At 47.7% G+C, this 23,368-nt stretch overlaps 16 non-coding genes across 16 annotated transcripts; all 16 read right to left on the bottom strand.

Moving 5' to 3' along the window:
• Positions 1-389: 389 nt before the first annotated feature.
• On the bottom strand, positions 390-580 carry LOC142693452 (U2 spliceosomal RNA). Its single transcript, XR_012861792.1, has one exon. It is a non-coding gene; the product is annotated as a U2 spliceosomal RNA (small nuclear RNA).
• A 1,292-nt stretch (positions 581-1,872) lies between these two features.
• On the bottom strand, positions 1,873-2,063 carry LOC142693451 (U2 spliceosomal RNA). The gene has a single exon (XR_012861791.1). It is a non-coding gene; the product is annotated as a U2 spliceosomal RNA (small nuclear RNA).
• Positions 2,064-3,371: 1,308 nt separating this feature from the next.
• LOC142693450 (U2 spliceosomal RNA) lies at positions 3,372-3,562 on the bottom strand. The gene has a single exon (XR_012861790.1). It is a non-coding gene; the product is annotated as a U2 spliceosomal RNA (small nuclear RNA).
• A 1,296-nt stretch (positions 3,563-4,858) lies between these two features.
• Positions 4,859-5,049, bottom strand: LOC142693565 (U2 spliceosomal RNA). The gene has a single exon (XR_012861894.1). It is a non-coding gene; the product is annotated as a U2 spliceosomal RNA (small nuclear RNA).
• Positions 5,050-6,345: 1,296 nt separating this feature from the next.
• LOC142693449 (U2 spliceosomal RNA) lies at positions 6,346-6,536 on the bottom strand. Its single transcript, XR_012861789.1, has one exon. It is a non-coding gene; the product is annotated as a U2 spliceosomal RNA (small nuclear RNA).
• Positions 6,537-7,828: 1,292 nt separating this feature from the next.
• On the bottom strand, positions 7,829-8,019 carry LOC142693448 (U2 spliceosomal RNA). The gene has a single exon (XR_012861788.1). It is a non-coding gene; the product is annotated as a U2 spliceosomal RNA (small nuclear RNA).
• Positions 8,020-9,307: 1,288 nt separating this feature from the next.
• On the bottom strand, positions 9,308-9,498 carry LOC142693446 (U2 spliceosomal RNA). The gene has a single exon (XR_012861786.1). It is a non-coding gene; the product is annotated as a U2 spliceosomal RNA (small nuclear RNA).
• A 1,288-nt stretch (positions 9,499-10,786) lies between these two features.
• Positions 10,787-10,977, bottom strand: LOC142693444 (U2 spliceosomal RNA). Its single transcript, XR_012861785.1, has one exon. It is a non-coding gene; the product is annotated as a U2 spliceosomal RNA (small nuclear RNA).
• A 1,292-nt stretch (positions 10,978-12,269) lies between these two features.
• Positions 12,270-12,460, bottom strand: LOC142693443 (U2 spliceosomal RNA). Its single transcript, XR_012861784.1, has one exon. It is a non-coding gene; the product is annotated as a U2 spliceosomal RNA (small nuclear RNA).
• A 1,293-nt stretch (positions 12,461-13,753) lies between these two features.
• Positions 13,754-13,944, bottom strand: LOC142693442 (U2 spliceosomal RNA). Its single transcript, XR_012861783.1, has one exon. It is a non-coding gene; the product is annotated as a U2 spliceosomal RNA (small nuclear RNA).
• A 1,284-nt stretch (positions 13,945-15,228) lies between these two features.
• LOC142693441 (U2 spliceosomal RNA) lies at positions 15,229-15,419 on the bottom strand. The gene has a single exon (XR_012861782.1). It is a non-coding gene; the product is annotated as a U2 spliceosomal RNA (small nuclear RNA).
• Positions 15,420-16,715: 1,296 nt separating this feature from the next.
• On the bottom strand, positions 16,716-16,906 carry LOC142693609 (U2 spliceosomal RNA). Its single transcript, XR_012861934.1, has one exon. It is a non-coding gene; the product is annotated as a U2 spliceosomal RNA (small nuclear RNA).
• Positions 16,907-18,199: 1,293 nt separating this feature from the next.
• On the bottom strand, positions 18,200-18,390 carry LOC142693608 (U2 spliceosomal RNA). Its single transcript, XR_012861933.1, has one exon. It is a non-coding gene; the product is annotated as a U2 spliceosomal RNA (small nuclear RNA).
• A 1,300-nt stretch (positions 18,391-19,690) lies between these two features.
• On the bottom strand, positions 19,691-19,881 carry LOC142693607 (U2 spliceosomal RNA). The gene has a single exon (XR_012861932.1). It is a non-coding gene; the product is annotated as a U2 spliceosomal RNA (small nuclear RNA).
• A 1,284-nt stretch (positions 19,882-21,165) lies between these two features.
• On the bottom strand, positions 21,166-21,356 carry LOC142693606 (U2 spliceosomal RNA). Its single transcript, XR_012861931.1, has one exon. It is a non-coding gene; the product is annotated as a U2 spliceosomal RNA (small nuclear RNA).
• Positions 21,357-22,640: 1,284 nt separating this feature from the next.
• LOC142693605 (U2 spliceosomal RNA) lies at positions 22,641-22,831 on the bottom strand. The gene has a single exon (XR_012861930.1). It is a non-coding gene; the product is annotated as a U2 spliceosomal RNA (small nuclear RNA).
• Positions 22,832-23,368: the final 537 nt, after the last annotated feature.

Raw genomic sequence — 23,368 nt, 5'->3', positions numbered from 1 at the left:
ACTCCACTCCACTATTTGACTGTTGTGCTGCATCAATCAATCAATCAATCAATCAATCAATCAATCAATCAATCAATCAATCAATCAATCAGTGGCTGGCTCAGGTGCAGCTCTTTAACTTACCTAAAAGGGAGGGCGGAGAGAAGACAAGGAAGGTGAATGAGGTGTTCCAATGTGAAATGCCGGAAACACAGAAACACAGACGACACACAACAAGAGGTGGCAATCTATTCATTAATTGCATTTAATCAATGAGCTCATTATCACTCATGCATTGTCCAACAGGTGTTGAAATAATGGGATTAAAAGGGGAGATCCCTTCAGAAAGACAGAAACAATAGCAAAGACAAAAAACACTTTTGGAATCTGCTTTTAGTCAACACATAAGGAAAGGGTGCACCGGTCCTGGAAATACTGCAATACCAGGTCAATGCGTGGAGTGGACAGAGCAAGCTCTATTTCCATCTCCCTGTTCTAAAAATCCATTTAATATATGGTCCCCAGATAGGGGACGTATCAGATATTAAACTGATAAGAACAGATACTACACTTGATCTTAGCCAAAAGGCCGAGAAGCGATAACCCGAACGGGCCGCGCGTTGCCCGAGCCTGCCCGATACTGCTGTTCAGCCCTTGCAGCGATTCAGCCTACTTCTAGGCAATTCCATGGGGCCCTGCAGGCTCACACACTCACAGCTACATGGGAGGTGAATAAAGGCCGGAGAGGAAGCCAGACAGGATTTGCTTCTTTTGCTTGCACCACAATGCAGTGCTGAAAGAGGAGGAATCTACATAAAAACGCCTTCCTGGCAACGCCCAAATGCCCTGCTGCCATGCAGATAAACACTGGCAGCGGCAGCAAGTGCATGCCCACAGCCACCCCTTGTTCCTTCACACCTTGTATCAGCTGTAATCCAGTCCAGTCCAGTGCTGCCTGCTGAGCAGCACTGACCAACACTGCCTGGGCCCAGGCTTTTATCTCTGAGGCCCCATTATGATGTCAGAAAGCTGGCTCTGGAATCCTGAGGGCTCCACTATGACACGTGCAAAGTTCCGTCTGAACTTTATATAAGACGGTGAGGCTCAGTCAGTCACTCAGTGTTGCCTGAGAGGGCAACACTGCAACAGCCGGCCGCCAGGCTGTCTTTTTTTTGCACAGCTAGTTGCCTCCAGGAGGCCACAAGAGGGAGACAAGGGACTGCAAAATGGAAAATAGGCATCCACTAACTTTACAGACAACTTCTCCTTGCTCCTACAACCTCCATCCTTGCACAGTTTGTTATTCTTCTAGGTAACATAGTAACAAATCCAAATTGCTGCTCTCTTTGTAGGCAAGCAAGGCTTTGTTGCAACTGCAATTCTTACTTCTTCTTGAAATGTAGGGACGACAGTACATTCCATCACATCCATCTAGTGTACACAGGTAGGTCCATTGTGGCGGGCAGGCGAGCGGGCGGGCTGCTTTATTGGCTGTTTGCTGTTCCCCTACTCCACTCCACTATTTGACTGTTGTGCTGCATCAATCAATCAATCAATCAATCAATCAATCAATCAATCAATCAATCAATCAATCAGTGGCTGGCTCAGGTGCAGCTCTTTAACTTACCTAAAAGGGAGGGCGGAGAGAAGACAAGGAAGGTGAATGAGGTGTTCCAATGTGAAATGCCGGAAACACAGAAACACAGACGACACACAACAAGAGGTGGCAATCTATTCATTAATTGCATTTAATCAATGAGCTCATTATCACTCATGCATTGTCCAACAGGTGTTGAAATAATGGGATTAAAAGGGGAGATCCCTTCAGAAAGACAGAAACAATAGCAAAGACAAAAAACACTTTTGGAATCTGCTTTTAGTCAACACATAAGGAAAGGGTGCACCGGTCCTGGAAATACTGCAATACCAGGTCAATGCGTGGAGTGGACAGAGCAAGCTCTATTTCCATCTCCCTGTTCTAAAAATCCATTTAATATATGGTCCCCAGATAGGGGACGTATCAGATATTAAACTGATAAGAACAGATACTACACTTGATCTTAGCCAAAAGGCCGAGAAGCGATAACCCGAACGTGCCGCGCGTTGCCCGAGCCTGCCCGATACTGCTGTTCAGCCCTTGCAGCGATTCAGCCTACTTCTAGGCAATTCCATGGGGCCCTGCAGGCTCACACACTCACAGCTACACGGGAGGTGAATAAAGGCCGGAGAGGAAGCCAGACAGGATTTGCTTCTTTTGCTTGCACCACAATGCAGTGCTGAAAGAGGAGGAATCTACATAAAAACGCCTTCCTGGCAACGCCCAAATGCCCTGCTGCCATGCAGATAAACACTGGCAGCGGCAGCAAGTGCATGCCCACAGCCACCCCTTGTTCCTTCACACCTTGTATCAGCTGTAATCCAGTCCAGTCCAGTGCTGCCTGCTGAGCAGCACTGACCAACACTGCCTGGGCCCAGGCTTTTATCTCTGAGGCCCCATTATGATGTCAGAAAGCTGGCTCTGGAATCCTGAGGGCTCCACTATGACACGTGCAAAGTTCCGTCTGAACTTTATATAAGACGGTGAGGCTCAGTCAGTCACTCAGTGTTGCCTGAGAGGGCAACACTGCAACAGCCGGCCGCCAGGCTGTCTTTTTTTTGCACAGCTAGTTGCCTCCAGGAGGCCACAAGAGGGAGACAAGGGACTGCAAAATGGAAAATAGGCATCCACCAACTTTACAGACAACTTCTCCTTGCTCCTACAACCTCCATCCTTGCACAGTTTGTTATTCTTCTAGGTAACATAGTAACAAATCCAAATTGCTGCTCTCTTTGTAGGCAAGCAAGGCTTTGTTGCAACTGCAATTCTTACTTCTTCTTGAAATGTAGGGACGACAGTACATTCCATCACATCCATCTAGTGTACACAGGTAGGTCCATTGTGGCGGGCAGGCGAGCGGGCGGGCTGCTTTATTGGCTGTTTGCTGTTCCCCTACTCCACTCCACTATTTGACTGTTGTGCTGCATCAATCAATCAATCAATCAATCAATCAATCAATCAATCAATCAATCAATCAATCAATCAATCAATCAATCAGTGGCTGGCTCAGGTGCAGCTCTTTAACTTACCTAAAAGGGAGGGCGGAGAGAAGACAAGGAAGGTGAATGAGGTGTTCCAATGTGAAATGCCGGAAACACAGAAACACAGACGACACACAACAAGAGGTGGCAATCTATTCATTAATTGCATTTAATCAATGAGCTCATTATCACTCATGCATTGTCCAACAGGTGTTGAAATAATGGGATTAAAAGGGGAGATCCCTTCAGAAAGACAGAAACAATAGCAAAGACAAAAAACACTTTTGGAATCTGCTTTTAGTCAACACATAAGGAAAGGGTGCACCGGTCCTGGAAATACTGCAATACCAGGTCAATGCGTGGAGTGGACAGAGCAAGCTCTATTTCCATCTCCCTGTTCTAAAAATCCATTTAATATATGGTCCCCAGATAGGGGACGTATCAGATATTAAACTGATAAGAACAGATACTACACTTGATCTTAGCCAAAAGGCCGAGAAGCGATAACCCGAACGGGCCGCGCGTTGCCCGAGCCTGCCCGATACTGCTGTTCAGCCCTTGCAGCGATTCAGCCTACTTCTAGGCAATTCCATGGGGCCCTGCAGGCTCACACACTCACAGCTACACGGGAGGTGAATAAAGGCCGGAGAGGAAGCCAGACAGGATTTGCTTCTTTTGCTTGCACCACAATGCAGTGCTGAAAGAGGAGGAATCTACATAAAAACGCCTTCCTGGCAACGCCCAAATGCCCTGCTGCCATGCAGATAAACACTGGCAGCGGCAGCAAGTGCATGCCCACAGCCACCCCTTGTTCCTTCACACCTTGTATCAGCTGTAATCCAGTCCAGTCCAGTGCTGCCTGCTGAGCAGCACTGACCAACACTGCCTGGGCCCAGGCTTTTATCTCTGAGGCCCCATTATGATGTCAGAAAGCTGGCTCTGGAATCCTGAGGGCTCCACTATGACACGTGCAAAGTTCCGTCTGAACTTTATATAAGACGGTGAGGCTCAGTCAGTCACTCAGTGTTGCCTGAGAGGGCAACACTGCAACAGCCGGCCGCCAGGCTGTCTTTTTTTTGCACAGCTAGTTGCCTCCAGGAGGCCACAAGAGGGAGACAAGGGACTGCAAAATGGAAAATAGGCATCCACCAACTTTACAGACAACTTCTCCTTGCTCCTACAACCTCCATCCTTGCACAGTTTGTTATTCTTCTAGGTAACATAGTAACAAATCCAAATTGCTGCTCTCTTTGTAGGCAAGCAAGGCTTTGTTGCAACTGCAATTCTTACTTCTTCTTGAAATGTAGGGACGACAGTACATTCCATCACATCCATCTAGTGTACACAGGTAGGTCCATTGTGGCGGGCAGGCGAGCGGGCGGGCTGCTTTATTGGCTGTTTGCTGTTCCCCTACTCCACTCCACTATTTGACTGTTGTGCTGCATCAATCAATCAATCAATCAATCAATCAATCAATCAATCAATCAATCAATCAATCAATCAGTGGCTGGCTCAGGTGCAGCTCTTTAACTTACCTAAAAGGGAGGGCGGAGAGAAGACAAGGAAGGTGAATGAGGTGTTCCAATGTGAAATGCCGGAAACACAGAAACACAGACGACACACAACAAGAGGTGGCAATCTATTCATTAATTGCATTTAATCAATGAGCTCATTATCACTCATGCATTGTCCAACAGGTGTTGAAATAATGGGATTAAAAGGGGAGATCCCTTCAGAAAGACAGAAACAATAGCAAAGACAAAAAACACTTTTGGAATCTGCTTTTAGTCAACACATAAGGAAAGGGTGCACCGGTCCTGGAAATACTGCAATACCAGGTCAATGCGTGGAGTGGACAGAGCAAGCTCTATTTCCATCTCCCTGTTCTAAAAATCCATTTAATATATGGTCCCCAGATAGGGGACGTATCAGATATTAAACTGATAAGAAAAGATACTACACTTGATCTTAGCCAAAAGGCCGAGAAGCGATAACCCGAACGGGCCGCGCGTTGCCCGAGCCTGCCCGATACTGCTGTTCAGCCCTTGCAGCGATTCAGCCTACTTCTAGGCAATTCCATGGGGCCCTGCAGGCTCACACACTCACAGCTACACGGGAGGTGAATAAAGGCCGGAGAGGAAGCCAGACAGGATTTGCTTCTTTTGCTTGCACCACAATGCAGTGCTGAAAGAGGAGGAATCTACATAAAAACGCCTTCCTGGCAACGCCCAAATGCCCTGCTGCCATGCAGATAAACACTGGCAGCGGCAGCAAGTGCATGCCCACAGCCACCCCTTGTTCCTTCACACCTTGTATCAGCTGTAATCCAGTCCAGTCCAGTGCTGCCTGCTGAGCAGCACTGACCAACACTGCCTGGGCCCAGGCTTTTATCTCTGAGGCCCCATTATGACGTCAGAAAGCTGGCTCTGGAGTCCTGAGGGCTCCACTATGACACGTGCAAAGTTCCGTCTGAACTTTATATAAGACGGTGAGGCTCAGTCAGTCACTCAGTGTTGCCTGAGAGGGCAACACTGCAACAGCCGGCCGCCAGGCTGTCTTTTTTTTGCACAGCTAGTTGCCTCCAGGAGGCCACAAGAGGGAGACAAGGGACTGCAAAATGGAAAATAGGCATCCACCAACTTTACAGACAACTTCTCCTTGCTCCTACAACCTCCATCCTTGCACAGTTTGTTATTCTTCTAGGTAACATAGTAACAAATCCAAATTGCTGCTCTCTTTGTAGGCAAGCAAGGCTTTGTTGCAACTGCAATTCTTACTTCTTCTTGAAATGTAGGGACGACAGTACATTCCATCACATCCATCTAGTGTACACAGGTAGGTCCATTGTGGCGGGCAGGCGAGCGGGCGGGCTGCTTTATTGGCTGTTTGCTGTTCCCCTACTCCACTCCACTATTTGACTGTTGTGCTGCATCAATCAATCAATCAATCAATCAATCAATCAATCAATCAATCAATCAATCAATCAATCAGTGGCTGGCTCAGGTGCAGCTCTTTAACTTACCTAAAAGGGAGGGCGGAGAGAAGACAAGGAAGGTGAATGAGGTGTTCCAATGTGAAATGCCGGAAACACAGAAACACAGACGACACACAACAAGAGGTGGCAATCTATTCATTAATTGCATTTAATCAATGAGCTCATTATCACTCATGCATTGTCCAACAGGTGTTGAAATAATGGGATTAAAAGGGGAGATCCCTTCAGAAAGACAGAAACAATAGCAAAGACAAAAAACACTTTTGGAATCTGCTTTTAGTCAACACATAAGGAAAGGGTGCACCGGTCCTGGAAATACTGCAATACCAGGTCAATGCGTGGAGTGGACAGAGCAAGCTCTATTTCCATCTCCCTGTTCTAAAAATCCATTTAATATATGGTCCCCAGATAGGGGACGTATCAGATATTAAACTGATAAGAACAGATACTACACTTGATCTTAGCCAAAAGGCCGAGAAGCGATAACCCGAACGGGCCGCGCGTTGCCCGAGCCTGCCCGATACTGCTGTTCAGCCCTTGCAGCGATTCAGCCTACTTCTAGGCAATTCCATGGGGCCCTGCAGGCTCACACACTCACAGCTACACGGGAGGTGAATAAAGGCCGGAGAGGAAGCCAGACAGGATTTGCTTCTTTTGCTTGCACCACAATGCAGTGCTGAAAGAGGAGGAATCTACATAAAAACGCCTTCCTGGCAACGCCCAAATGCCCTGCTGCCATGCAGATAAACACTGGCAGCGGCAGCAAGTGCATGCCCACAGCCACCCCTTGTTCCTTCACACCTTGTATCAGCTGTAATCCAGTCCAGTCCAGTGCTGCCTGCTGAGCAGCACTGACCAACACTGCCTGGGCCCAGGCTTTTATCTCTGAGGCCCCATTATGATGTCAGAAAGCTGGCTCTGGAATCCTGAGGGCTCCACTATGACACGTGCAAAGTTCCGTCTGAACTTTATATAAGACGGTGAGGCTCAGTCAGTCACTCAGTGTTGCCTGAGAGGGCAACACTGCAACAGCCGGCCGCCAGGCTGTCTTTTTTTTGCACAGCTAGTTGCCTCCAGGAGGCCACAAGAGGGAGACAAGGGACTGCAAAATGGAAAATAGGCATCCACCAACTTTACAGACAACTTCTCCTTGCTCCTACAACCTCCATCCTTGCACAGTTTGTTATTCTTCTAGGTAACATAGTAACAAATCCAAATTGCTGCTCTCTTTGTAGGCAAGCAAGGCTTTGTTGCAACTGCAATTCTTACTTCTTCTTGAAATGTAGGGACGACAGTACATTCCATCACATCCATCTAGTGTACACAGGTAGGTCCATTGTGGCGGGCAGGCGAGCGGGCGGGCTGCTTTATTGGCTGTTTGCTGTTCCCCTACTCCACTCCACTATTTGACTGTTGTGCTGCATCAATCAATCAATCAATCAATCAATCAATCAATCAATCAATCAATCAATCAATCAGTGGCTGGCTCAGGTGCAGCTCTTTAACTTACCTAAAAGGGAGGGCGGAGAGAAGACAAGGAAGGTGAATGAGGTGTTCCAATGTGAAATGCCGGAAACACAGAAACACAGACGACACACAACAAGAGGTGGCAATCTATTCATTAATTGCATTTAATCAATGAGCTCATTATCACTCATGCATTGTCCAACAGGTGTTGAAATAATGGGATTAAAAGGGGAGATCCCTTCAGAAAGACAGAAACAATAGCAAAGACAAAAAACACTTTTGGAATCTGCTTTTAGTCAACACATAAGGAAAGGGTGCACCGGTCCTGGAAATACTGCAATACCAGGTCAATGCGTGGAGTGGACAGAGCAAGCTCTATTTCCATCTCCCTGTTCTAAAAATCCATTTAATATATGGTCCCCAGATAGGGGACGTATCAGATATTAAACTGATAAGAACAGATACTACACTTGATCTTAGCCAAAAGGCCGAGAAGCGATAACCCGAACGGGCCGCGCGTTGCCCGAGCCTGCCCGATACTGCTGTTCAGCCCTTGCAGCGATTCAGCCTACTTCTAGGCAATTCCATGGGGCCCTGCAGGCTCACACACTCACAGCTACACGGGAGGTGAATAAAGGCCGGAGAGGAAGCCAGACAGGATTTGCTTCTTTTGCTTGCACCACAATGCAGTGCTGAAAGAGGAGGAATCTACATAAAAACGCCTTCCTGGCAACGCCCAAATGCCCTGCTGCCATGCAGATAAACACTGGCAGCGGCAGCAAGTGCATGCCCACAGCCACCCCTTGTTCCTTCACACCTTGTATCAGCTGTAATCCAGTCCAGTCCAGTGCTGCCTGCTGAGCAGCACTGACCAACACTGCCTGGGCCCAGGCTTTTATCTCTGAGGCCCCATTATGATGTCAGAAAGCTGGCTCTGGAATCCTGAGGGCTCCACTATGACACGTGCAAAGTTCCGTCTGAACTTTATATAAGACGGTGAGGCTCAGTCAGTCACTCAGTGTTGCCTGAGAGGGCAACACTGCAACAGCCGGCCGCCAGGCTGTCTTTTTTTTGCACAGCTAGTTGCCTCCAGGAGGCCACAAGAGGGAGACAAGGGACTGCAAAATGGAAAATAGGCATCCACCAACTTTACAGACAACTTCTCCTTGCTCCTACAACCTCCATCCTTGCACAGTTTGTTATTCTTCTAGGTAACATAGTAACAAATCCAAATTGCTGCTCTCTTTGTAGGCAAGCAAGGCTTTGTTGCAACTGCAATTCTTACTTCTTCTTGAAATGTAGGGACGACAGTACATTCCATCACATCCATCTAGTGTACACAGGTAGGTCCATTGTGGCGGGCAGGCGAGCGGGCGGGCTGCTTTATTGGCTGTTTGCTGTTCCCCTACTCCACTCCACTATTTGACTGTTGTGCTGCATCAATCAATCAATCAATCAATCAATCAATCAATCAATCAATCAATCAATCAGTGGCTGGCTCAGGTGCAGCTCTTTAACTTACCTAAAAGGGAGGGCGGAGAGAAGACAAGGAAGGTGAATGAGGTGTTCCAATGTGAAATGCCGGAAACACAGAAACACAGACGACACACAACAAGAGGTGGCAATCTATTCATTAATTGCATTTAATCAATGAGCTCATTATCACTCATGCATTGTCCAACAGGTGTTGAAATAATGGGATTAAAAGGGGAGATCCCTTCAGAAAGACAGAAACAATAGCAAAGACAAAAAACACTTTTGGAATCTGCTTTTAGTCAACACATAAGGAAAGGGTGCACCGGTCCTGGAAATACTGCAATACCAGGTCAATGCGTGGAGTGGACAGAGCAAGCTCTATTTCCATCTCCCTGTTCTAAAAATCCATTTAATATATGGTCCCCAGATAGGGGACGTATCAGATATTAAACTGATAAGAACAGATACTACACTTGATCTTAGCCAAAAGGCCGAGAAGCGATAACCCGAACGGGCCGCGCGTTGCCCGAGCCTGCCCGATACTGCTGTTCAGCCCTTGCAGCGATTCAGCCTACTTCTAGGCAATTCCATGGGGCCCTGCAGGCTCACACACTCACAGCTACACGGGAGGTGAATAAAGGCCGGAGAGGAAGCCAGACAGGATTTGCTTCTTTTGCTTGCACCACAATGCAGTGCTGAAAGAGGAGGAATCTACATAAAAACGCCTTCCTGGCAACGCCCAAATGCCCTGCTGCCATGCAGATAAACACTGGCAGCGGCAGCAAGTGCATGCCCACAGCCACCCCTTGTTCCTTCACACCTTGTATCAGCTGTAATCCAGTCCAGTCCAGTGCTGCCTGCTGAGCAGCACTGACCAACACTGCCTGGGCCCAGGCTTTTATCTCTGAGGCCCCATTATGATGTCAGAAAGCTGGCTCTGGAATCCTGAGGGCTCCACTATGACACGTGCAAAGTTCCGTCTGAACTTTATATAAGACGGTGAGGCTCAGTCAGTCACTCAGTGTTGCCTGAGAGGGCAACACTGCAACAGCCGGCCGCCAGGCTGTCTTTTTTTTGCACAGCTAGTTGCCTCCAGGAGGCCACAAGAGGGAGACAAGGGACTGCAAAATGGAAAATAGGCATCCACCAACTTTACAGACAACTTCTCCTTGCTCCTACAACCTCCATCCTTGCACAGTTTGTTATTCTTCTAGGTAACATAGTAACAAATCCAAATTGCTGCTCTCTTTGTAGGCAAGCAAGGCTTTGTTGCAACTGCAATTCTTACTTCTTCTTGAAATGTAGGGACGACAGTACATTCCATCACATCCATCTAGTGTACACAGGTAGGTCCATTGTGGCGGGCAGGCGAGCGGGCGGGCTGCTTTATTGGCTGTTTGCTGTTCCCCTACTCCACTCCACTATTTGACTGTTGTGCTGCATCAATCAATCAATCAATCAATCAATCAATCAATCAATCAATCAATCAATCAGTGGCTGGCTCAGGTGCAGCTCTTTAACTTACCTAAAAGGGAGGGCGGAGAGAAGACAAGGAAGGTGAATGAGGTGTTCCAATGTGAAATGCCGGAAACACAGAAACACAGACGACACACAACAAGAGGTGGCAATCTATTCATTAATTGCATTTAATCAATGAGCTCATTATCACTCATGCATTGTCCAACAGGTGTTGAAATAATGGGATTAAAAGGGGAGATCCCTTCAGAAAGACAGAAACAATAGCAAAGACAAAAAACACTTTTGGAATCTGCTTTTAGTCAACACATAAGGAAAGGGTGCACCGGTCCTGGAAATACTGCAATACCAGGTCAATGCGTGGAGTGGACAGAGCAAGCTCTATTTCCATCTCCCTGTTCTAAAAATCCATTTAATATATGGTCCCCAGATAGGGGACGTATCAGATATTAAACTGATAAGAACAGATACTACACTTGATCTTAGCCAAAAGGCCGAGAAGCGATAACCCGAACGGGCCGCGCGTTGCCCGAGCCTGCCCGATACTGCTGTTCAGCCCTTGCAGCGATTCAGCCTACTTCTAGGCAATTCCATGGGGCCCTGCAGGCTCACACACTCACAGCTACACGGGAGGTGAATAAAGGCCGGAGAGGAAGCCAGACAGGATTTGCTTCTTTTGCTTGCACCACAATGCAGTGCTGAAAGAGGAGGAATCTACATAAAAACGCCTTCCTGGCAACGCCCAAATGCCCTGCTGCCATGCAGATAAACACTGGCAGCGGCAGCAAGTGCATGCCCACAGCCACCCCTTGTTCCTTCACACCTTGTATCAGCTGTAATCCAGTCCAGTCCAGTGCTGCCTGCTGAGCAGCACTGACCAACACTGCCTGGGCCCAGGCTTTTATCTCTGAGGCCCCATTATGATGTCAGAAAGCTGGCTCTGGAATCCTGAGGGCTCCACTATGACACGTGCAAAGTTCCGTCTGAACTTTATATAAGACGGTGAGGCTCAGTCAGTCACTCAGTGTTGCCTGAGAGGGCAACACTGCAACAGCCGGCCGCCAGGCTGTCTTTTTTTTGCACAGCTAGTTGCCTCCAGGAGGCCACAAGAGGGAGACAAGGGACTGCAAAATGGAAAATAGGCATCCACCAACTTTACAGACAACTTCTCCTTGCTCCTACAACCTCCATCCTTGCACAGTTTGTTATTCTTCTAGGTAACATAGTAACAAATCCAAATTGCTGCTCTCTTTGTAGGCAAGCAAGGCTTTGTTGCAACTGCAATTCTTACTTCTTCTTGAAATGTAGGGACGACAGTACATTCCATCACATCCATCTAGTGTACACAGGTAGGTCCATTGTGGCGGGCAGGCGAGCGGGCGGGCTGCTTTATTGGCTGTTTGCTGTTCCCCTACTCCACTCCACTATTTGACTGTTGTGCTGCATCAATCAATCAATCAATCAATCAATCAATCAATCAATCAATCAATCAATCAATCAGTGGCTGGCTCAGGTGCAGCTCTTTAACTTACCTAAAAGGGAGGGCGGAGAGAAGACAAGGAAGGTGAATGAGGTGTTCCAATGTGAAATGCCGGAAACACAGAAACACAGACGACACACAACAAGAGGTGGCAATCTATTCATTAATTGCATTTAATCAATGAGCTCATTATCACTCATGCATTGTCCAACAGGTGTTGAAATAATGGGATTAAAAGGGGAGATCCCTTCAGAAAGACAGAAACAATAGCAAAGACAAAAAACACTTTTGGAATCTGCTTTTAGTCAACACATAAGGAAAGGGTGCACCGGTCCTGGAAATACTGCAATACCAGGTCAATGCGTGGAGTGGACAGAGCAAGCTCTATTTCCATCTCCCTGTTCTAAAAATCCATTTAATATATGGTCCCCAGATAGGGGACGTATCAGATATTAAACTGATAAGAACAGATACTACACTTGATCTTAGCCAAAAGGCCGAGAAGCGATAACCCGAACGGGCCGCGCGTTGCCCGAGCCTGCCCGATACTGCTGTTCAGCCCTTGCAGCGATTCAGCCTACTTCTAGGCAATTCCATGGGGCCCTGCAGGCTCACACACTCACAGCTACACGGGAGGTGAATAAAGGCCGGAGAGGAAGCCAGACAGGATTTGCTTCTTTTGCTTGCACCACAATGCAGTGCTGAAAGAGGAGGAATCTACATAAAAACGCCTTCCTGGCAACGCCCAAATGCCCTGCTGCCATGCAGATAAACACTGGCAGCGGCAGCAAGTGCATGCCCACAGCCACCCCTTGTTCCTTCACACCTTGTATCAGCTGTAATCCAGTCCAGTCCAGTGCTGCCTGCTGAGCAGCACTGACCAACACTGCCTGGGCCCAGGCTTTTATCTCTGAGGCCCCATTATGATGTCAGAAAGCTGGCTCTGGAATCCTGAGGGCTCCACTATGACACGTGCAAAGTTCCGTCTGAACTTTATATAAGACGGTGAGGCTCAGTCAGTCACTCAGTGTTGCCTGAGAGGGCAACACTGCAACAGCCGGCCGCCAGGCTGTCTTTTTTTTGCACAGCTAGTTGCCTCCAGGAGGCCACAAGAGGGAGACAAGGGACTGCAAAATGGAAAATAGGCATCCACCAACTTTACAGACAACTTCTCCTTGCTCCTACAACCTCCATCCTTGCACAGTTTGTTATTCTTCTAGGTAACATAGTAACAAATCCAAATTGCTGCTCTCTTTGTAGGCAAGCAAGGCTTTGTTGCAACTGCAATTCTTACTTCTTCTTGAAATGTAGGGACGACAGTACATTCCATCACATCCATCTAGTGTACACAGGTAGGTCCATTGTGGCGGGCAGGCGAGCGGGCGGGCTGCTTTATTGGCTGTTTGCTGTTCCCCTACTCCACTCCACTATTTGACTGTTGTGCTGCAATCAATCAATCAATCAATCAATCAATCAATCAATCAATCAATCAATCAATCAATCAGTGGCTGGCTCAGGTGCAGCTCTTTAACTTACCTAAAAGGGAGGGCGGAGAGAAGACAAGGAAGGTGAATGAGGTGTTCCAATGTGAAATGCCGGAAACACAGAAACACAGACGACACACAACAAGAGGTGGCAATCTATTCATTAATTGCATTTAATCAATGAGCTCATTATCACTCATGCATTGTCCAACAGGTGTTGAAATAATGGGATTAAAAGGGGAGATCCCTTCAGAAAGACAGAAACAATAGCAAAGACAAAAAACACTTTTGGAATCTGCTTTTAGTCAACACATAAGGAAAGGGTGCACCGGTCCTGGAAATACTGCAATACCAGGTCAATGCGTGGAGTGGACAGAGCAAGCTCTATTTCCATCTCCCTGTTCTAAAAATCCATTTAATATATGGTCCCCAGATAGGGGACGTATCAGATATTAAACTGATAAGAACAGATACTACACTTGATCTTAGCCAAAAGGCCGAGAAGCGATAACCCGAACGGGCCGCGCGTTGCCCGAGCCTGCCCGATACTGCTGTTCAGCCCTTGCAGCGATTCAGCCTACTTCTAGGCAATTCCATGGGGCCCTGCAGGCTCACACACTCACAGCTACACGGGAGGTGAATAAAGGCCGGAGAGGAAGCCAGACAGGATTTGCTTCTTTTGCTTGCACCACAATGCAGTGCTGAAAGAGGAGGAATCTACATAAAAACGCCTTCCTGGCAACGCCCAAATGCCCTGCTGCCATGCAGATAAACACTGGCAGCGGCAGCAAGTGCATGCCCACAGCCACCCCTTGTTCCTTCACACCTTGTATCAGCTGTAATCCAGTCCAGTCCAGTGCTGCCTGCTGAGCAGCACTGACCAACACTGCCTGGGCCCAGGCTTTTATCTCTGAGGCCCCATTATGATGTCAGAAAGCTGGCTCTGGAATCCTGAGGGCTCCACTATGACACGTGCAAAGTTCCGTCTGAACTTTATATAAGACGGTGAGGCTCAGTCAGTCACTCAGTGTTGCCTGAGAGGGCAACACTGCAACAGCCGGCCGCCAGGCTGTCTTTTTTTTGCACAGCTAGTTGCCTCCAGGAGGCCACAAGAGGGAGACAAGGGACTGCAAAATGGAAAATAGGCATCCACCAACTTTACAGACAACTTCTCCTTGCTCCTACAACCTCCATCCTTGCACAGTTTGTTATTCTTCTAGGTAACATAGTAACAAATCCAAATTGCTGCTCTCTTTGTAGGCAAGCAAGGCTTTGTTGCAACTGCAATTCTTACTTCTTCTTGAAATGTAGGGACGACAGTACATTCCATCACATCCATCTAGTGTACACAGGTAGGTCCATTGTGGCGGGCAGGCGAGCGGGCGGGCTGCTTTATTGGCTGTTTGCTGTTCCCCTACTCCACTCCACTATTTGACTGTTGTGCTGCATCAATCAATCAATCAATCAATCAATCAATCAATCAATCAATCAATCAGTGGCTGGCTCAGGTGCAGCTCTTTAACTTACCTAAAAGGGAGGGCGGAGAGAAGACAAGGAAGGTGAATGAGGTGTTCCAATGTGAAATGCCGGAAACACAGAAACACAGACGACACACAACAAGAGGTGGCAATCTATTCATTAATTGCATTTAATCAATGAGCTCATTATCACTCATGCATTGTCCAACAGGTGTTGAAATAATGGGATTAAAAGGGGAGATCCCTTCAGAAAGACAGAAACAATAGCAAAGACAAAAAACACTTTTGGAATCTGCTTTTAGTCAACACATAAGGAAAGGGTGCACCGGTCCTGGAAATACTGCAATACCAGGTCAATGCGTGGAGTGGACAGAGCAAGCTCTATTTCCATCTCCCTGTTCTAAAAATCCATTTAATATATGGTCCCCAGATAGGGGACGTATCAGATATTAAACTGATAAGAACAGATACTACACTTGATCTTAGCCAAAAGGCCGAGAAGCGATAACCCGAACGGGCCGCGCGTTGCCCGAGCCTGCCCGATACTGCTGTTCAGCCCTTGCAGTGATTCAGCCTACTTCTAGGCAATTCCATGGGGCCCTGCAGGCTCACACACTCACAGCTACACGGGAGGTGAATAAAGGCCGGAGAGGAAGCCAGACAGGATTTGCTTCTTTTGCTTGCACCACAATGCAGTGCTGAAAGAGGAGGAATCTACATAAAAACGCCTTCCTGGCAACGCCCAAATGCCCTGCTGCCATGCAGATAAACACTGGCAGCGGCAGCAAGTGCATGCCCACAGCCACCCCTTGTTCCTTCACACCTTGTATCAGCTGTAATCCAGTCCAGTCCAGTGCTGCCTGCTGAGCAGCACTGACCAACACTGCCTGGGCCCAGGCTTTTATCTCTGAGGCCCCATTATGATGTCAGAAAGCTGGCTCTGGAATCCTGAGGGCTCCACTATGACACGTGCAAAGTTCCGTCTGAACTTTATATAAGACGGTGAGGCTCAGTCAGTCACTCAGTGTTGCCTGAGAGGGCAACACTGCAACAGCCGGCCGCCAGGCTGTCTTTTTTTTGCACAGCTAGTTGCCTCCAGGAGGCCACAAGAGGGAGACAAGGGACTGCAAAATGGAAAATAGGCATCCACCAACTTTACAGACAACTTCTCCTTGCTCCTACAACCTCCATCCTTGCACAGTTTGTTATTCTTCTAGGTAACATAGTAACAAATCCAAATTGCTGCTCTCTTTGTAGGCAAGCAAGGCTTTGTTGCAACTGCAATTCTTACTTCTTCTTGAAATGTAGGGACGACAGTACATTCCATCACATCCATCTAGTGTACACAGGTAGGTCCATTGTGGCGGGCAGGCGAGCGGGCGGGCTGCTTTATTGGCTGTTTGCTGTTCCCCTACTCCACTCCACTATTTGACTGTTGTGCTGCATCAATCAATCAATCAATCAATCAATCAATCAATCAATCAATCAATCAATCAATCAATCAGTGGCTGGCTCAGGTGCAGCTCTTTAACTTACCTAAAAGGGAGGGCGGAGAGAAGACAAGGAAGGTGAATGAGGTGTTCCAATGTGAAATGCCGGAAACACAGAAACACAGACGACACACAACAAGAGGTGGCAATCTATTCATTAATTGCATTTAATCAATGAGCTCATTATCACTCATGCATTGTCCAACAGGTGTTGAAATAATGGGATTAAAAGGGGAGATCCCTTCAGAAAGACAGAAACAATAGCAAAGACAAAAAACACTTTTGGAATCTGCTTTTAGTCAACACATAAGGAAAGGGTGCACCGGTCCTGGAAATACTGCAATACCAGGTCAATGCGTGGAGTGGACAGAGCAAGCTCTATTTCCATCTCCCTGTTCTAAAAATCCATTTAATATATGGTCCCCAGATAGGGGACGTATCAGATATTAAACTGATAAGAACAGATACTACACTTGATCTTAGCCAAAAGGCCGAGAAGCGATAACCCGAACGGGCCGCGCGTTGCCCGAGCCTGCCCGATACTGCTGTTCAGCCCTTGCAGCGATTCAGCCTACTTCTAGGCAATTCCATGGGGCCCTGCAGGCTCACACACTCACAGCTACACGGGAGGTGAATAAAGGCCGGAGAGGAAGCCAGACAGGATTTGCTTCTTTTGCTTGCACCACAATGCAGTGCTGAAAGAGGAGGAATCTACATAAAAACGCCTTCCTGGCAACGCCCAAATGCCCTGCTGCCATGCAGATAAACACTGGCAGCGGCAGCAAGTGCATGCCCACAGCCACCCCTTGTTCCTTCACACCTTGTATCAGCTGTAATCCAGTCCAGTCCAGTGCTGCCTGCTGAGCAGCACTGACCAACACTGCCTGGGCCCAGGCTTTTATCTCTGAGGCCCCATTATGATGTCAGAAAGCTGGCTCTGGAATCCTGAGGGCTCCACTATGACACGTGCAAAGTTCCGTCTGAACTTTATATAAGACGGTGAGGCTCAGTCAGTCACTCAGTGTTGCCTGAGAGGGCAACACTGCAACAGCCGGCCGCCAGGCTGTCTTTTTTTTGCACAGCTAGTTGCCTCCAGGAGGCCACAAGAGGGAGACAAGGGACTGCAAAATGGAAAATAGGCATCCACCAACTTTACAGACAACTTCTCCTTGCTCCTACAACCTCCATCCTTGCACAGTTTGTTATTCTTCTAGGTAACATAGTAACAAATCCAAATTGCTGCTCTCTTTGTAGGCAAGCAAGGCTTTGTTGCAACTGCAATTCTTACTTCTTCTTGAAATGTAGGGACGACAGTACATTCCATCACATCCATCTAGTGTACACAGGTAGGTCCATTGTGGCGGGCAGGCGAGCGGGCGGGCTGCTTTATTGGCTGTTTGCTGTTCCCCTACTCCACTCCACTATTTGACTGTTGTGCTGCATCAATCAATCAATCAATCAATCAATCAATCAATCAATCAATCAATCAATCAATCAAGTGGCTGGCTCAGGTGCAGCTCTTTAACTTACCTAAAAGGGAGGGCGGAGAGAAGACAAGGAAGGTGAATGAGGTGTTCCAATGTGAAATGCCGGAAACACAGAAACACAGACGACACACAACAAGAGGTGGCAATCTATTCATTAATTGCATTTAATCAATGAGCTCATTATCACTCATGCATTGTCCAACAGGTGTTGAAATAATGGGATTAAAAGGGGAGATCCCTTCAGAAAGACAGAAACAATAGCAAAGACAAAAAACACTTTTGGAATCTGCTTTTAGTCAACACATAAGGAAAGGGTGCACCGGTCCTGGAAATACTGCAATACCAGGTCAATGCGTGGAGTGGACAGAGCAAGCTCTATTTCCATCTCCCTGTTCTAAAAATCCATTTAATATATGGTCCCCAGATAGGGGACGTATCAGATATTAAACTGATAAGAACAGATACTACACTTGATCTTAGCCAAAAGGCCGAGAAGCGATAACCCGAACGGGCCGCGCGTTGCCCGAGCCTGCCCGATACTGCTGTTCAGCCCTTGCAGCGATTCAGCCTACTTCTAGGCAATTCCATGGGGCCCTGCAGGCTCACACACTCACAGCTACACGGGAGGTGAATAAAGGCCGGAGAGGAAGCCAGACAGGATTTGCTTCTTTTGCTTGCACCACAATGCAGTGCTGAAAGAGGAGGAATCTACATAAAAACGCCTTCCTGGCAACGCCCAAATGCCCTGCTGCCATGCAGATAAACACTGGCAGCGGCAGCAAGTGCATGCCCACAGCCACCCCTTGTTCCTTCACACCTTGTATCAGCTGTAATCCAGTCCAGTCCAGTGCTGCCTGCTGAGCAGCACTGACCAACACTGCCTGGGCCCAGGCTTTTATCTCTGAGGCCCCATTATGATGTCAGAAAGCTGGCTCTGGAATCCTGAGGGCTCCACTATGACACGTGCAAAGTTCCGTCTGAACTTTATATAAGACGGTGAGGCTCAGTCAGTCACTCAGTGTTGCCTGAGAGGGCAACACTGCAACAGCCGGCCGCCAGGCTGTCTTTTTTTTGCACAGCTAGTTGCCTCCAGGAGGCCACAAGAGGGAGACAAGGGACTGCAAAATGGAAAATAGGCATCCACCAACTTTACAGACAACTTCTCCTTGCTCCTACAACCTCCATCCTTGCACAGTTTGTTATTCTTCTAGGTAACATAGTAACAAATCCAAATTGCTGCTCTCTTTGTAGGCAAGCAAGGCTTTGTTGCAACTGCAATTCTTACTTCTTCTTGAAATGTAGGGACGACAGTACATTCCATCACATCCATCTAGTGTACACAGGTAGGTCCATTGTGGCGGGCAGGCGAGCGGGCGGGCTGCTTTATTGGCTGTTTGCTGTTCCCCTACTCCACTCCACTATTTGACTGTTGTGCTGCATCAATCAATCAATCAATCAATCAATCAATCAATCAATCAATCAATCAATCAATCAATCAATCAGTGGCTGGCTCAGGTGCAGCTCTTTAACTTACCTAAAAGGGAGGGCGGAGAGAAGACAAGGAAGGTGAATGAGGTGTTCCAATGTGAAATGCCGGAAACACAGAAACACAGACGACACACAACAAGAGGTGGCAATCTATTAATTAATTGCATTTAATCAATGAGCTCATTATCACTCATGCATTGTCCAACAGGTGTTGAAATAATGGGATTAAAAGGGGAGATCCCTTCAGAAAGACAGAAACAATAGCAAAGACAAAAAACACTTTTGGAATCTGCTTTTAGTCAACACATAAGGAAAGGGTGCACCGGTCCTGGAAATACTGCAATACCAGGTCAATGCGTGGAGTGGACAGAGCAAGCTCTATTTCCATCTCCCTGTTCTAAAAATCCATTTAATATATGGTCCCCAGATAGGGGACGTATCAGATATTAAACTGATAAGAACAGATACTACACTTGATCTTAGCCAAAAGGCCGAGAAGCGATAACCCGAACGGGCCGCACGTTGCCCGAGCCTGCCCGATACTGCTGTTCAGCCCTTGCAGCGATTCAGCCTACTTCTAGGCAATTCCATGGGGCCCTGCAGGCTCACACACTCACAGCTACACGGGAGGTGAATAAAGGCCGGAGAGGAAGCCAGACAGGATTTGCTTCTTTTGCTTGCACCACAATGCAGTGCTGAAAGAGGAGGAATCTACATAAAAACGCCTTCCTGGCAACGCCCAAATGCCCTGCTGCCATGCAGATAAACACTGGCAGCGGCAGCAAGTGCATGCCCACAGCCACCCCTTGTTCCTTCACACCTTGTATCAGCTGTAATCCAGTCCAGTCCAGTGCTGCCTGCTGAGCAGCACTGACCAACACTGCCTGGGCCCAGGCTTTTATCTCTGAGGCCCCATTATGATGTCAGAAAGCTGGCTCTGGAATCCTGAGGGCTCCACTATGACACGTGCAAAGTTCCGTCTGAACTTTATATAAGACGGTGAGGCTCAGTCAGTCACTCAGTGTTGCCTGAGAGGGCAACACTGCAACAGCCGGCCGCCAGGCTGTCTTTTTTTTGCACAGCTAGTTGCCTCCAGGAGGCCACAAGAGGGAGACAAGGGACTGCAAAATGGAAAATAGGCATCCACCAACTTTACAGACAACTTCTCCTTGCTCCTACAACCTCCATCCTTGCACAGTTTGTTATTCTTCTAGGTAACATAGTAACAAATCCAAATTGCTGCTCTCTTTGTAGGCAAGCAAGGCTTTGTTGCAACTGCAATTCTTACTTCTTCTTGAAATGTAGGGACGACAGTACATTCCATCACATCCATCTAGTGTACACAGGTAGGTCCATTGTGGCGGGCAGGCGAGCGGGCGGGCTGCTTTATTGGCTGTTTGCTGTTCCCCTACTCCACTCCACTATTTGACTGTTGTGCTGCATCAATCAATCAATCAATCAATCAATCAATCAATCAATCAATCAATCAGTGGCTGGCTCAGGTGCAGCTCTTTAACTTACCTAAAAGGGAGGGCGGAGAGAAGACAAGGAAGGTGAATGAGGTGTTCCAATGTGAAATGCCGGAAACACAGAAACACAGACGACACACAACAAGAGGTGGCAATCTATTCATTAATTGCATTTAATCAATGAGCTCATTATCACTCATGCATTGTCCAACAGGTGTTGAAATAATGGGATTAAAAGGGGAGATCCCTTCAGAAAGACAGAAACAATAGCAAAGACAAAAAACACTTTTGGAATCTGCTTTTAGTCAACACATAAGGAAAGGGTGCACCGGTCCTGGAAATACTGCAATACCAGGTCAATGCGTGGAGTGGACAGAGCAAGCTCTATTTCCATCTCCCTGTTCTAAAAATCCATTTAATATATGGTCCCCAGATAGGGGACGTATCAGATATTAAACTGATAAGAACAGATACTACACTTGATCTTAGCCAAAAGGCCGAGAAGCGATAACCCGAACGGGCCGCGCGTTGCCCGAGCCTGCCCGATACTGCTGTTCAGCCCTTGCAGCGATTCAGCCTACTTCTAGGCAATTCCATGGGGCCCTGCAGGCTCACACACTCACAGCTACACGGGAGGTGAATAAAGGCCGGAGAGGAAGCCAGACAGGATTTGCTTCTTTTGCTTGCACCACAATGCAGTGCTGAAAGAGGAGGAATCTACATAAAAACGCCTTCCTGGCAACGCCCAAATGCCCTGCTGCCATGCAGATAAACACTGGCAGCGGCAGCAAGTGCATGCCCACAGCCACCCCTTGTTCCTTCACACCTTGTATCAGCTGTAATCCAGTCCAGTCCAGTGCTGCCTGCTGAGCAGCACTGACCAACACTGCCTGGGCCCAGGCTTTTATCTCTGAGGCCCCATTATGATGTCAGAAAGCTGGCTCTGGAATCCTGAGGGCTCCACTATGACACGTGCAAAGTTCCGTCTGAACTTTATATAAGACGGTGAGGCTCAGTCAGTCACTCAGTGTTGCCTGAGAGGGCAACACTGCAACAGCCGGCTGCCAGGCTGTCTTTTTTTTGCACAGCTAGTTGCCTCCAGGAGGCCACAAGAGGGAGACAAGGGACTGCAAAATGGAAAATAGGCATCCACCAACTTTACAGACAACTTCTCCTTGCTCCTACAACCTCCATCCTTGCACAGTTTGTTATTCTTCTAGGTAACATAGTAACAAATCCAAATTGCTGCTCTCTTTGTAGGCAAGCAAGGCTTTGTTGCAACTGCAATTCTTACTTCTTCTTGAAATGTAGGGACGACAGTACATTCCATCACATCCATCTAGTGTACACAGGTAGGTCCATTGTGGCGGGCAGGCGAGCGGGCGGGCTGCTTTATTGGCTGTTTGCTGTTCCCCTACTCCACTCCACTATTTGACTGTTGTGCTGCATCAATCAATCAATCAATCAATCAATCAATCAATCAATCAATCAATCAGTGGCTGGCTCAGGTGCAGCTCTTTAACTTACCTAAAAGGGAGGGCGGAGAGAAGACAAGGAAGGTGAATGAGGTGTTCCAATGTGAAATGCCGGAAACACAGAAACACAGACGACACACAACAAGAGGTGGCAATCTATTCATTAATTGCATTTAATCAATGAGCTCATTATCACTCATGCATTGTCCAACAGGTGTTGAAATAATGGGATTAAAAGGGGAGATCCCTTCAGAAAGACAGAAACAATAGCAAAGACAAAAAACACTTTTGGAATCTGCTTTTAGTCAACACATAAGGAAAGGGTGCACCGGTCCTGGAAATACTGCAATACCAGGTCAATGCGTGGAGTGGACAGAGCAAGCTCTATTTCCATCTCCCTGTTCTAAAAATCCATTTAATATATGGTCCCCAGATAGGGGACGTATCAGATATTAAACTGATAAGAACAGATACTACACTTGATCTTAGCCAAAAGGCCGAGAAGCGATAACCCGAACGGGCCGCGCGTTGCCCGAGCCTGCCCGATACTGCTGTTCAGCCCTTGCAGCGATTCAGCCTACTTCTAGGCAATTCCATGGGGCCCTGCAGGCTCACACACTCACAGCTACACGGGAGGTGAATAAAGGCCGGAGAGGAAGCCAGACAGGATTTGCTTCTTTTGCTTGCACCACAATGCAGTGCTGAAAGAGGAGGAATCTACATAAAAACGCCTTCCTGGCAACGCCCAAATGCCCTGCTGCCATGCAGATAAACACTGGCAGCGGCAGCAAGTGCATGCCCACAGCCACCCCTTGTTCCTTCACACCTTGTATCAGCTGTAATCCAGTCCAGTCCAGTGCTGCCTGCTGAGCAGCACTGACCAACACTGCCTGGGCCCAGGCTTTTATCTCTGAGGCCCCATTATGATGTCAGAAAGCTGGCTCTGGAATCCTGAGGGCTCCACTATGACACGTGCAAAGTTCCGTCTGAACTTTATATAAGACGGTGAGGCTCAGTCAGTCACTCAGTGTTGCCTGAGAGGGCAA

Source organism: Rhinoderma darwinii (genome assembly GCF_050947455.1).
Source record: "Rhinoderma darwinii isolate aRhiDar2 chromosome 5 unlocalized genomic scaffold, aRhiDar2.hap1 SUPER_5_unloc_43, whole genome shotgun sequence".
NCBI classification, from domain to species: Eukaryota; Metazoa; Chordata; class Amphibia; order Anura; family Rhinodermatidae; genus Rhinoderma; species Rhinoderma darwinii.
This window is presented reverse-complemented; position numbering and strand designations above follow the sequence as displayed.